Here is a 14,361-nt window from a genome sequence, read left to right as displayed (position 1 = left end):
TTGATTTAGTATCCAAAGAAAAACTTAGGAAAGCCATTTTTGAACTCACAAATGAAGAGCTCACTAATGTTCTACTTACTAACATCATCAGAAATTTACACATCCGGTTTAACACCCACTCAGTTTCCAGTGCTTTTAGGGCTTATAATTAAATGTCATTTTCCAGTGTTTATCAGTGCTGATGTAAGTTATATCATTTAGAAAATGCTTTTATTTCTATTGCAAACTCAGTTGAAAATGTCATCTACCAAATTACTCACATCTTATATTAAGACTCATGTAGTAATTACTTCTTAAATTGATATTAGAAAAATATTTATGTTTATAAGATGAGCTTCTGTTTGGCTTTGCTCTGAGTAAACCCAGTGCTAAGTGCAATGTCAAATTGAGTTGCAAGCTCATTTTCAGTGTCTCCTAACATCAGAGTATTTAATGATTTTTTTCCCTTTTTTTATGTTTACTTGTTCTGTTTCATACTGTACTTGAATAAGGTACTTTTATATTTGACACACAAAAAAGTGATTTTCATTAATTTGGAAGGGTATAGTAATAAAAGACTATAAACATTAAATAAAATATTTCATTAATATAAAAGTTGAGCAATAAATTGATGCAACACAGAGATACCCTGGTTATTATATTGGATTCCTCAGAACATTTTTATAAACAAAGCTATTTTCTATTTTTTAGTCTGGCTAATATAAAGAACATTTTTATTGACACCCAACTGTTCTGCAACTTCCTTACCTTTGAGGGGAAACAAATCTGAGATGAATTTCTGTTAGACAAATGGTTATTGTGATGCAAAATATAGTTTGCTATGACTGCAGGGACATGATTCATTGTGTTTTCCTATTTTGAATTCACAGGGGAATGTTGAACATCTCCGAATATAAACATGGAAAACTTCCATAACATCTGCTGCTAATTTCTGCCAGCTGAAAAGTGATAATGATGATGAATATTTTTGTTGATGATGCGAATACATTGGTCTAACTAAATTAACTTGCAGACTATGGGTATCTAATTGAAAACACATGATTGGTAATATCACCTGGTTGGCTTTATGTTTAGTTACATCTCTAATTGTTCCAATATGTTTAGTTTTGTGATTTGTACTTTTTAAAGTTAAAAAAAATACTACAAATGGGAAATGTGGTAGAGTATGCCATGCTGGAAGTGACAATCATTTTTTTCAGTCACCACCTCACAGTTGTAAAAGCAAAGTTTGAAAGTTGGACTTTCTGAGCACGAATCAGCAGTCACTGATAGGGGAAAATATGAAAATTCATTTAACTAACACACTTTTAAATACTGTTCTACAATTCACTATTTTATTTGAACCAAATTAATATGTCTTCAAGATATGCCTACATATGTCGACATTCTAAAAGGGCTAATATTAAAAGCCTTTAATATACATTAAATATATATGCAAATATATATGCAAATCTTATTTATAAAAATCTGCCACACAATAAACTCATTGTAGCTTAGTGGGTCGAGATACATAATTAAAATTTTAATTTTTAGCATTGACTATAATAATAACTATAACACTTTATATTCAAAGCCTGTAGAAAAAGTGCTCTACCATTTCATGTGCCTTCTTATTTAAGAAACATGGCAACAATTTTATGACTTTTTTAACTGGAATAATTTGGATGATAGTGTTTTGCCTAATAGTTTTTTTTTTTTTTTTAATTCTCTGGACCAGAATATTAATCCTTGTTAAGGGTTCATTATATACTTGCCTAGTGAAAGGCTTTGATTCAAAGTCCTTGTGATTTATTATTTAACCAAACATGCAATTCTTATTAAATATCAATTAACTGCATATTTGGTTTTATTTTATAGTTTGGCTAACAAATTAAGACAGGTGCTATTATCCATAACAAATGTTTTACATGTAATTTTGCAAAATTAATATAAATGAAAAGGTACTTATGGCAGAATAACAGATGGAAAATGGTAAACTTTGAAAGGTGAGGATTTTGCCTTTTAACAAACTTTTTTCAAAGCTCAATTAAAGTTCAGAATGAATTTCTTAAGTGGAAGCTGTTACCATTTTCCAGTCTCCTTGATTTATTTTGAACATGAAACCTGCAGAGTTCTTTTTACTATTCACCAAGAAAACATAAAGAGATATTAATATTATGTACATCTAGTGTTCAGCAATCCTTTAAAAATTTTTAATCTATGATTTGCTGGTGTGCAAGTCCCTAAATGATTGAGACCTTCTTCTGAGTTATCCTACATTACTTCCCAGTGGGTAATCTTTGTATTGATTGAGGATCTTTTTTATACTTCCAAATACAAATTGCTGGATCATACCTTGATCACTTTTCTCGGGTCTCAATTTACTTCTTCAATACTAAGGTTCCTCAACATTACATGTTCAATAATTTCTTCCTGACATACTCTGGAATTCAGTAATTTTCTCTGGTGGATACATTTTGATAAGCTTCAGTATTTTCTTTTTTTTTTTTAAAGAGAGAGGGAGAGAGATGAGAGAGAGAGAGAGAGAGAGAGAGAGAGAGAGAGAGAGAGAGAGAGAGAGAATTTTAATATTTTTTTTTTTTTAGTTTTCGGTGGACACAACATCTTTGTATGTGGTGCTGAGGATCAAACCCGGGCTGCACGCATGCCAGGCAAGCGCGCTACCGCTTGAGCCACATCCCCAGCCCGATAAGCTTCAGTATTTTCTTTTGATCACTGTTTCAGTCTGTCCAGTACTTATGTATTCAGTTTGCACTTCATTACTATATACACATTCATAGATTCAGTAGTTTGTCATTTCTAATCTTTACATGTTTCAGATATTCAATTAAGGCTTACTCAAAAGAGCATCCCTTATATTTCTCGGAGCATAGCCTGATTTGGCTTAAATCTGAGATCAGGAATCTATTTGTTGGTATACCTAGTCTGACTTAATATTTTTGAGAATAAGAATTCTCATAAGTAATAGAAGTTCTTATTACTATCTCCTGTTTGTTCCTTATTCTTTGGCCACACATTTACTTATGACCACTGTACTTAAATCCCCGAATTTGTGTATGCCATCTGTTTTCTACTGAGACCCTAATCTTGACTCTCTCCTAAGTAATTTAGAGCACCAATACTCAATGTATGGTCCATGAACCTGTGTCTTCAAACTATGTATGAATGTGTTTGAAAAGATAAGTATCAAAGGGGAGAAAGTAGAGTATTTAGAAACTTGAGAAAGTGTTTAGAAATTTGAAGCAATTGACATTGTATTGACATTGAAATGTCATTATTGTTTTGGTCATTTCTTTTGACTGTATCAATCTATAATAATTTTTTTTAAAAAATCAACTAAAATAAGTTCTTCTAAAGATAGTTTGGGAGGTATAGGCACACTGATTTCATCATTATTGAAATATCCTGTTGATTCTTTAACACCTTGGTGCTCTATGGGTTTGATCACCTCACTTGAGACAAGGTTGTCAAGAAAACCATGGTAATGAATTCATCCTGAAAAATAAGGTGGTGTTACATTGTAAGAATGGGATGAGCAAATTTAATGTAATCAGGCTCCTAAGTATTATTGATGAACAACAGAAAGAAACATAAGTCAGAATCTGGTCATTTGAGCATCAGTTTTGAAAAAATAAAGGAGACAAAAAACAGAAATATCTGAATAGAAATCCAAGCTGAATAGGGGAAGTATTCATTTTAAAAACTCTGCTTTTCAAATTTTTTACATGTATTCATAATCACTCATTTAAAAATTATTTTTTTAAATACATACAACTATTAAATCCTTGACATATACAGGACTCTGTGCTAAAACATAGAGTCATAAATAAGAAAGAAAAAAATCATATAATTTGCTACTTTTTGATGGCTGGACAAAAGATGAACAATAAATAGTTTGATAAGTCATTATTTTAGACAGAGGGTGCCACAGTCTGGCTGGGCACAAAATAACCGAGCCGCCACCAAGCCTTGTAGGTTCAAACAGCAACTCTTTATTCCAGCACTCACCAGCACTCTACACACACTTCCCTGGAATCCACTGCCTCCACCAGGCTCTATGAGCCAATTCTCTCAGAATCCCACGAGAACTCAACAGGAACTCCAAAGTAGCCAGTGCCAGAGGCAGCAGGATCCGGCCCTGTTCCCAGCAGGATCCGCCCTAATCCTGGAGCAGGGTCACCTTTCAACCATTCCCTCTGGCAAAAATGCCAGGCGTCATTCTGACTAAACTGTGGCTCTCAACAAGAGGGAATGAGAAACAAGTGTAAGGGTAGAGGGGGGAAGAGACAGTTTGTACTCTAGTAAACAGATCATGGAAGTAAAGACATTTATGTATACCAACATTCTAGTAATAGAATACTTTCAAAATCTATAAAATATCAAAGTGACATTTCAAAATCTATAAAATATCAAACTGACATTTTTCTCTCTTACCAGAATTTTCTCCACTTAATATTAAGGTGAAATAATTATTACATGCAGCACATCTGTGGATGCCTGTACATTTTTGTGACTTTCTGTGTGGTGTGGAACAAGAATGGAATTGTTGGGTCATAGCTTGTGTTTGACTTTGGTGTAAACCGCCAGCAGTGTGTAACAGTTCTACTTGTTATAAATTCTTACTAAAACCTTGAATTTTCTTTTTTCTCTTAATTAATCTGCTAAGAGTTGAGGATATAGATAATAGAGTTGCCATAGGAATACAATTGAAGCTTTAATTTTCCCCTACTGACTAATTATGGTGAACACCTCTTTATATCTTATTGGCCATATGCATATCTTTTGTGATTAAATGCTCCATCAATATTTTTTTTCCATTTTTACCATGTTACTTATTAATTACAAACATTTCTTGATATAGTCTGGATATATGTTTCTTGTTTAACATCAGAATTATGAATAATATCTGTCAGATTTTGGCTTGCTTTTTCACTATGCTCTTGTCTTTTGATGAAAGGGTGTTTCATTTGAATTAAAAACCCTTTATCAGTTCATCCTTTCTAGTTGCTACATTTGGTTATTTAAATAACAAGGGCCTGTGCTGTGTCCATGAACATATTTTTATATGAAAGCTTTATTGCTATATATTTCACATATTATCCACAATCCTTCTTGCATTGGGTTTTGTTTAAAATTTGAGGTAAGTAATTAACTTAATTTGAACAGTATTGATATTTATTTTATCCTTAATGTGTTTGCAGTACAAACTTTTAAGTGTGATTCCACTTTTGTGGTTTGGTGCCTCTCTTTCAATGTTTTTAATCTATTACTTTGTAATTCTTGATTGTCTACACATTGTCTTAAATTGGTAATTATACATTGACCACTCATTTCAGACTGCACTGGAGTGAAAGAAGCAATAAGGTGGTACATGATTTAGTCTCAGTTTCTTGGTGATTGTCTTCTCATGTTGGTTGTTACCTATTTAGCAGAGATTGGAGACACTATTCTGATTCTGCTGTACCAATTTCCACGCTAATTGCTTAACCTTTGGGTTAATGACATTTTTACTTATTGCTTAGCACAAATCCAGGAGAGGTAGAGGTCAACCAGTTTGTTTTTCCAAATGGGCCCTCTGTCACATCTTGTATGATTTGGGATAGCTCCTAGCTTCCTCAAGTACTAAGGAGTCTCTGCTAACCGTATTTTACGCTTAATGCATTAGTGCCATCATAGCTTTCACTATCCTGATATCTGAATGTCTGAAATTATTTTCTTTATATCTTTATGTAATTTTTAAGGACACTGTTCTGTTTCTCTGCACAACTTTAAGTTTATTTGTACTTTTGACATTTATTCTGTCACTTATGGAATTTTATATGAAAGTAAATATGGAATAGTTGTTTGATCTCCTTTAACCCAATCTTTTGTGATAATTCATTCTGACATATTTTGGCACTTGTTTGAACATATATACATATGTATGTATATGCCCCCTCCCCCACATATGCACATACATGCCTATAAATGTTTATATACACACACTTGTACACACTCAATACACATATATACTTATTTGAATATGCATGGATTATATAAACATATATAGGCATGCATATGCATATATACACACAATACACACACACACACACACGCACATACATATATATATACACATGATATGAGATACCCCCCAAAAAACCCATGGGTGTTTATAGAAAACACACACACACATACACACACACACACATATATATATATACATACATACATATTTAAATAACTATATATGTGTTTTGTGTGTGTATATATATATATATATAAACATATATAGGCATGTATGTGCATATGTGTGATATATATATATATATATATATATATACACATAAATATTAAAGATATAATACATATATATCTATACAACATATAGATATGTAAATTGTGTATGTTCGTATGCATGTATGTTGTTATGGTTCTGATATAAAGTGTTCCCGAAAAACTCTTGGGTGAGCCAATGGAGGAATGTTCAGAAATGAAATGATTAGATTATGAGAGCTATGCCCTAACCAGTGGATTAATCAATCAAATTGATTAATAATTTGAAAGGAGTATTCATTTGGGTGATAACTGTAGGCACACAGGTTACAGCTAGAGAAAGCAGGTCACTGGCAGAATGCCTTTGGGATTTATATTTTGTCCCTGGTTCTTCACTCTGTCTTTTCACTTCCTGGCTGCCCTGAGGTAACAGCTTTCCTCCACTGTGCCCTGTTGCCATGGTGTTCTGCCCCACCAGAGCAATGGAGTTGGCTGACCATGGGCTAAACCTCTGAACCTCAAGCCCAAAATAAACCTTTTCTTTTTTAAGTTGTTTTTCTCAGGTAGTTTGGTCATGGTGATGCAAAGCTGACTAAAACAAAAGTTGATACCATGACGTGGGGTCATTATTGTGACTATTCTGAATATGTAGTTCAGAAGCCTTAGGAACTGGTTTGAGGGAGAAGTTTGGTAGAATTTGGAGATTCAGGCTGAAATAAAATTCTTTCTCTGTGGAGCTTAATGGGCAATTCGGGTATGAGTTTAGAAGACCAGAATGCTACTAGGAATGAAGACAGTAAAGACTGTTGTCATGAGGTTTTAGAGTATAATGAGGACCGTGTTGGGAATTGGACTAGAGGCCATTTGTGTTTACATTATGCCAAAGAAGTTTTCTGCATTTTTCCTATGTCCTGAGAATTTGTATGTGGCTAAATTGAAATGAACTAATTCATCTGATGGAAAAAATTTCAAAGCAGCCAAATATTCAGGCAGTGGTTTGGGTATCACTAGATTTTTTTTTTTTACATAAATAGAGTATAATTCCTTTTTATTTTGGTTGTATAGGATGTAGAATCACACTGGTTATGTACTCATATATGTACACAGGGTAATAATGTCAGATTGATTTTACTATCCTTTCAAACTCCATACCACCCTCCTCCATGAACTCCCCTCTACCTAATCCAAAGTAACTCTGTTCTTTCCTAGCTCCCTCCCTTGTTGTGAATTAGCACATACATAACAGAGGAAATATTTGTTCTTTGGTTTGGGGGGAATTGGCTTATTTTGCTTAGCATAATATTCTCCATCTCCATCCATTTACCTTCAAATGCCATAATTTCATTCTTTTTTTAGTTGAGTAATATTCCACTGTGTATATATACCACATTTTACTAATCCATTCATCTGCTGAAGGGCACTTAGGTTGGTTATATAATTTACATATTGTGAATTGGGATGCTATAAACATTGATGTGGCTTTGTCACTGTAGTATACTGATTTTAAATACTTTGGGTATAAACAGAGGAATGGGATAGCTGGGTCAAATGGTGGTTCCATTCCGAGTTTTCTGAGGAATCTTCATATCACTTTCCATAATGGTTGCAGCGATTTTCAGTCCCACCAGCAATGTATGAGTGTACCTTTTTCCCTACATCCTCGCCAACATTTATTATTGCTTGTTTTCTTGATAATTGCTATTCTGACTGGAGTGAGATGAAATCTTATTCTTGATTTTCATTTCTCTAATTGCTAGAGATGTTGAACCTTTTTTCATATATTCACTGATTGATTGTATTTCTTCTTTTGTGAGGTGTCTGTTCAGTTCCATAGCCCATTTATTGATTGGGTTATTTGATTTTTTGGTGTTAAGTTTTTTGAGTTCTTTATATATCTTGGAGATTAATGCTCTATCTGAGGTGCATGTGGTAAATATTTTCTCCCATTCTGTAATCTCTCTCTTCATATTATTGATTGTTTCCTTTGCTGAGAAGAAGCTTTTTAGTTTGAATACTTCCCATTTATTGATTCTTGATTTTATTTCTTGTGCTTTAGGAATCTTTTTAAGGACGTCAAATCCTAGGACAACATGGTGAAGATGCCTACTTTTCCTTCTGTTAGGCATAAGGTTTCTGTTCTAGTGCTTACGTCTTTGAGTCTTTGATTCACTTTGAGTTGAGTTTCATGCAAGGTGAGAGATAGGGGTTTACTTTCATTTTGGTGGATTTCAAATTTTCCCAGCACCATTTGTTGAATAAGCTATCTTTTCTCCAGTGAATGTTTTTAGCACTTTGTCTAGTATGAGATAATTGTATTTATGTGAGATTTTCTCTGTGTATTCTATTCTGTACAATTGGTCTACATGTCTGTTTTGGCAACACCATGCCATTTTTGGTTACTGTGACTCTATAGCATAGTTTAATTTCTGGTATAAAAGACATATTAAAAAGATAGTGCACCATGATCAAGTGGGGTTCATCCCAGGGATGTAAGTTTATTTCAAATGCATGGAAATCAATAAATGTAATTCATCACATCAATTGACTTAAAGAAAATAATCATATGATCATCTCAATAGATGCAGAAAAAGCATTTGATAAAATACAGAACTGCTTCATGTTGAAAACACTAGAAAAACTAGGGATAGTAGGAACATACTTCAACATTGTAAAAGCTAAAAATACCAAACCCAAGGCTAACATCATTCTAAATTCAGAAAAAATGAAAGCATTCGCTCTAAAAACTGGATCAGAAAGGATGCTCTCTTTCACCACTTTTATTCAACAGTTGTCCTTGAAACTCTATCCAGAACAATTAGAAGAAGGAAATTAAAGGGATACAATTAGGAAAAGAAGAATTCAGACTATCACTATTTGCTGATGACACAATCCTATATTTATAAGATCCAAAATATTTCACCAGAAAATTTCTATAGCTAATAAATGAATTCAGCAAAGTATCAAGATATAAAAATCAACACCCATATATCAAATGCCTTCTTATACATCAGTGATGAATCTACTGAAAGAAAAATTAGGAAAATTATCTCATTCACATTAACCTCAAAAAAGTAAAATACTTGGGAATTAATCTAACAAAACAGGTGAAAGACCTCTGCAATGAAAACTACAGAACACAGAACAAAGAAATTGAAGAAGACCTAAGAAGATGAAAAGACCTCCCATGCTCCTGGTTAGGCAGAATTAATATTGTCAAAAATGGCCATACCACCAAAGTTTTATACAGATTTAATGCAATTTCTATTTAAATCCCAATGATATTCTTCACAGAACTAGAAAAAGCAATCATGAAAATGCATTTGGAAAAATAAGAGACCCAGAATAGCCAAAGCAGTCCTTAGCAAGAAGAGTAAAGCAGGAAGTATCACAATACCAGACCTTACTGGGTGCTTTTGGCCAGGTTTATTGTGGTAATTAAGAGCAGAAAACAGAGAAAAAAGATTTGAAAAACTTGCAGTTTGGCTACAAAAGCATGTGTAACATTGGGGTCAAGGAGGTCCACCACTATATAAAAGCTAAATATTCTGCATGGATACAATAGGAAAAATGGCTAGAGGGCATCTCAGAAATCAGCAGGATTCAACTCCTTTGAGAAGAGATCATGGGAACACCTTGTTCACACAGAGATGCCTAGGAGTTGTTTCCCCAGGACTTATTTCACCTTGTTCAACTGCCCACCAACCACTGCAGCCATGGTAGAAGAGGGCCCCTGGCTACTGGTGTATCTGGTGGGGCAGACCTTGGTATTGTCCATATGGTACTGGTTTAGAGGGAATGCAGGATGCTGGGGTTAGGGGGTCACAGAGGCTTCCACCAAGATTTCAAAGGAAGTCTTAGGAGGTCAGACAATGTGTAGCAATCCGAATACTTATAGGCTTCCTCTGAGAGAGTGATGTATGAAACTGAGAATGAAGCTGAAGCTGGAATGGAGACGGTACAAAGAGACGTACCCATCAGTAACATGGGACAGCAGTGGAGGAGAGCTGCTGGCTATGCACAGAGTCAGTCTAAGAAAGAGACCATGTGGGTGACAACCAACAAGACCAAAGGGGTGGGGATCATTCATCACCATCATGTATCCTGAATACTGGATGTGGAGCTAGAGGACCTAATCTTTGCCGGACTGTGTTTTGATTTCTTTTCTCTTTCTGTGCCCCTATTCTTCCTTTTGGAAGGGAAAGGCTTACTCTGTGCCATTGTATATTTTTCATGCACAACTTGACTTTAATCTTTAGAGGGACTTACAGTCAGGGGTTTGTCTTGAGTCTCAGATAAGACTTTGGGCTAGGACTTTTGGGCAGTGCTGAAACTGTTAAGACTATAGGGACTCCTGGAGATGGATTAAATGAATTTTGTATTGTGAGAAGAACTTGAGCTTTGGGGGGCCTGGGGTGAAATGCTATAGTTTGGGTATGAAGTATCCTCTGATAATTCATTGTGTGAGGCAATGCAAAGGTGCAATGATTAGAATATAAGTACTGTAAACAGTGAATTAATCCATTTGATTAAATAACTTGAAAAGATTACTGTATTGGGGAGTAGTCAAAGGTAAACAGGGTGTGGCTGGAGGATGCAAGTCACTGGAGGCTGGCTTTTGGGATTTACATTTTGTCCCTGGCTTCTCATTCTCTGTTCCTGGCTGTCGTGAACTGAACATCTTTCCTTCTTCATACCTTCTCCATGATCTGCCTCTTCTCAGGCCCAGAGCAATGGAATTGGCCAACCTTGAACTGAATCTTTAAAATCATGAGCAAAAACTTAATTTTCCTCTTCTAAGTTGTTCTTTTCATGTATTTTGATCACAGTGATGCAAAATAGACTAATGAATATGTATAGATATTTATGTGTATATGTATATTTATACATAGACATACATATGCATGTAAATAAATACGTTTAAACTTATATTGTTTAGAGGACTTTGTATAGTATATAATTCTTTGTGGACAAGCTTTTTCAATTAAATATTTTTTTTACATAAAGTACTTAATATCATCTCCAAGTGTCTTAAAATATGAATAAAAATTGTGCTAATCCTTAATACAAGCTGAAACTGAATTTAGACTCAGAAAAAAGTGAAGAGTAACACATTGGCTGGTTTATATATGCCCATTTTGCAACTCTGAGCTATTTCTAATCATTGTTGTGGTTGGTATGAATGTATTATTAATGTACTTAAGAATAATTAATTCATAACATATAATGCATATCATAGGTGTAGGTTATCTCTGCAATTTTTGTTAAATTGTTTTTTAAAAATTGGAATGACAAGCTGCCATTAGGACATTACAAAGCCAATTCGTTAGTGTTTGCTATAGTGTTTCAGCAGTTCAATAGTGTATTGTTCATCTAATTATTTCTTTTTGGGATAGTTTACACTATTGTAACAGTGACATTTTAAAGAAATCTCTTTTCAAATACCATAATTCAAAGTAATGATGTGCTGCAAGTTAAAATAGTCACCGTTTATATAGCTCATGATGTGCTACTAGGAGTTGCAGACATATTATTTTTAATTTATCTGTTTTGTTATCAGGGAAACAACTTATTTAGTACTGAATATGTGAGCAATTTTACTAAAAAAAATCTAATTTAAGTGAATATTAACAAATAGAATATTTCCTACTTTTTAATTCTTATTTCCCATTCATCAAGTTTTCTATAATGCGACGAACTTCTAAGTAAGTATATAGAGTATAATATTACCACTAAAAACATTTATATTTTCATTTTAAGATCTAATGACTTAATATATTTGGTTGAAATAAGTAAGTAGACTCAAAGACAAAACTCTAAGTGATAAACTCACAATTAAAATGTTTGGACAGGGCTGGAACTGTTAAGACTACGGGGACTCATTTTAAAATTTCTAAATAATACTCTGAATATTTTTATTGTACTCTGCTTTTTTGGCATAAAGAGCAGTCTGAATAAAAATATTTCTGATGAAAAAGCATAAGCTATATTTCTTTTGTGAATTAAATCAATTCATGAGTATCTGGTAAACTAATTAGCAAGTGAAATCATTTAAATTGCATAGAAACATCATTAGAAAAGTCTGTAATTAGGGTATAAGCAGAGACCACATATATTGAATTAAGATACTGGGCTTAAATGATCAATGAAATAATGTTCCAGTATTTTTAGAGAATAAAGTAATTAGAGATATTAAAGTGACCTTGAAAAATATTTATGTAACAAAGACTGGATGGAAGTTACTGAATTTACTTTCTGTTCCACGACACAACATTAAATGCAAAGTTTCACCCCACTTACCATATTGATTAGTTCTTTCCAATAGAAAGCTTAACAAAGTGATGTATCATTCCCTATCCAAGGCAGTTAAAGTTCTCTATTTACTCTTAACTTCTCTCTCTTCACTCCTTTACTTATTTTTTGATGTAAATAATCTACAAAACCCTTCAGACCTCAGGGACTTATGAAGCCACTTAACAGTGAGTCTGCTGCACTGAACAATAGGCCATTGAAATATTTAAACCTGTTGCTGTCATCAGATGATCTACCTCATCTAATGAAATTTCAATTTAATTTATGTGTTAAGCATCAATTCCTTTGAAACCACCTCAATTAATACAAATTTATTCTCAGTTATTAGATGGGGAATTCAGAAGTTTTATTTATATTTCACCAGCATTTGATTCATTCTATAATTACTGGCTTCTTGAAATTCCTTTATCCCCTGAATTCCAGTCTAACAGACTTCTTGGCCTACATTATAGGCTGCTTCTTTTCAGACTTTTATGCTGGTACCTCTTCTGTCCTTAAATGTTAGAGTACTGCAGAGGTAAGTCTTCAACCTTCCTTGTGGTTACTTCTGCCCTGGATGAGTTCATTCAGGCCCTTCTCAGATACTTTCATCTCAGATCCCTAACACCTTTGTGAGTTCTCTTCCTCTTCACATCTCCACTTAGTACTTAAGATTAAAGGCAGCATATTCAAAATAGAATTTTTATTGTGGCTCAAACTGTTTCTCTTTCTAGTTTTCTCCACTTTCATTTATGGCATTACAAGAACAACTTTAAAGGAGGAAAATTTTATCCTGGCTCATGGTTTCAGAAGTTCCGTCTATGATTGACCAACTCCATAGTTCTGTGCACAAGATGAGAGGGAGCACCATGGCAGAAGGGTGTGGAAAAGGAAAGCAGCTGAGGACATGGCAGCCAAGAAGCTGAGAAACCTCTGATCACCAGAGACAAAATATAAACTCCACAATCCCACTCCCATTGCCCATCGCCAGCCACACCTTAACTGTTCACAGTTACCACCAAGTTAACCCACATCAATGGATTAATCTATCAATAAAGTTACAACTGTCATAATCTAATCATTTCATCTCTGAACATTCTTGTCTCACATAGGAGCTTTTGGGTACACCTCATATCTAAATCATAAGACTCCTAAGATAAAAGTCATGTCTCATCTGGATTTAAGAATCTTAAGCAAGGAAGTGATATGACCTAATTTATAATTTCAAAAGACAATGAGCTTCTAGCTAATGTTTTCTTTTCTCCCTTTGATTATTTTGGAAAATAGAAAGTGAGCCTTTTTTTTCTAGCAGAAGTCAAATTATATACCTTCCCAGCTTAAAAATCCACAGGCGATTCTGTTTTTTTTTTTTTTTTTTTAAATAAACTCTAAATCTGAACCATGATGTCCATCTTCATTTCATAACATTATCTATGAACTGGTATAAAGCTATGAAAACTGTCATAACCATTGGATGAAAGAGTTAAATTATAATATGCTTTTATAAGTCAGAACAATGGCTCATATTTTATCAGCTAGACGAAATTTAGCAAAACATGTAGGTTGAATAATGAATCAACTAATAGTTCTCTTATCTAGGTTTATATAGTCTATAAATCCAAATAAACCTCTCCTTTTAAAAAAATTTGTGTGAATTATATTCAAAGCAAGATATGAATATTTCTAAATCTTCTTATTATCTATATATTTTTACCCTATCATTTTATTTCTTTTTTTTTTTCATTTTATTTCTTAATGAAACCAGAACAATTGTCCTAAATTCTAGAGATTCTACTCTATGGATTTTGCTGGATTCAT

Source organism: Marmota monax, unplaced genomic scaffold (genome assembly GCF_021218885.2).
Source record: "Marmota monax isolate L192 unplaced genomic scaffold, Marmota_monax_Labrador192_F-V1.1 WCK01_AAM20220418_F8-fsc00019, whole genome shotgun sequence".
Lineage (NCBI taxonomy): Eukaryota > Metazoa > Chordata > Mammalia > Rodentia > Sciuridae > Marmota > Marmota monax.
This window is presented reverse-complemented; position numbering follows the sequence as displayed.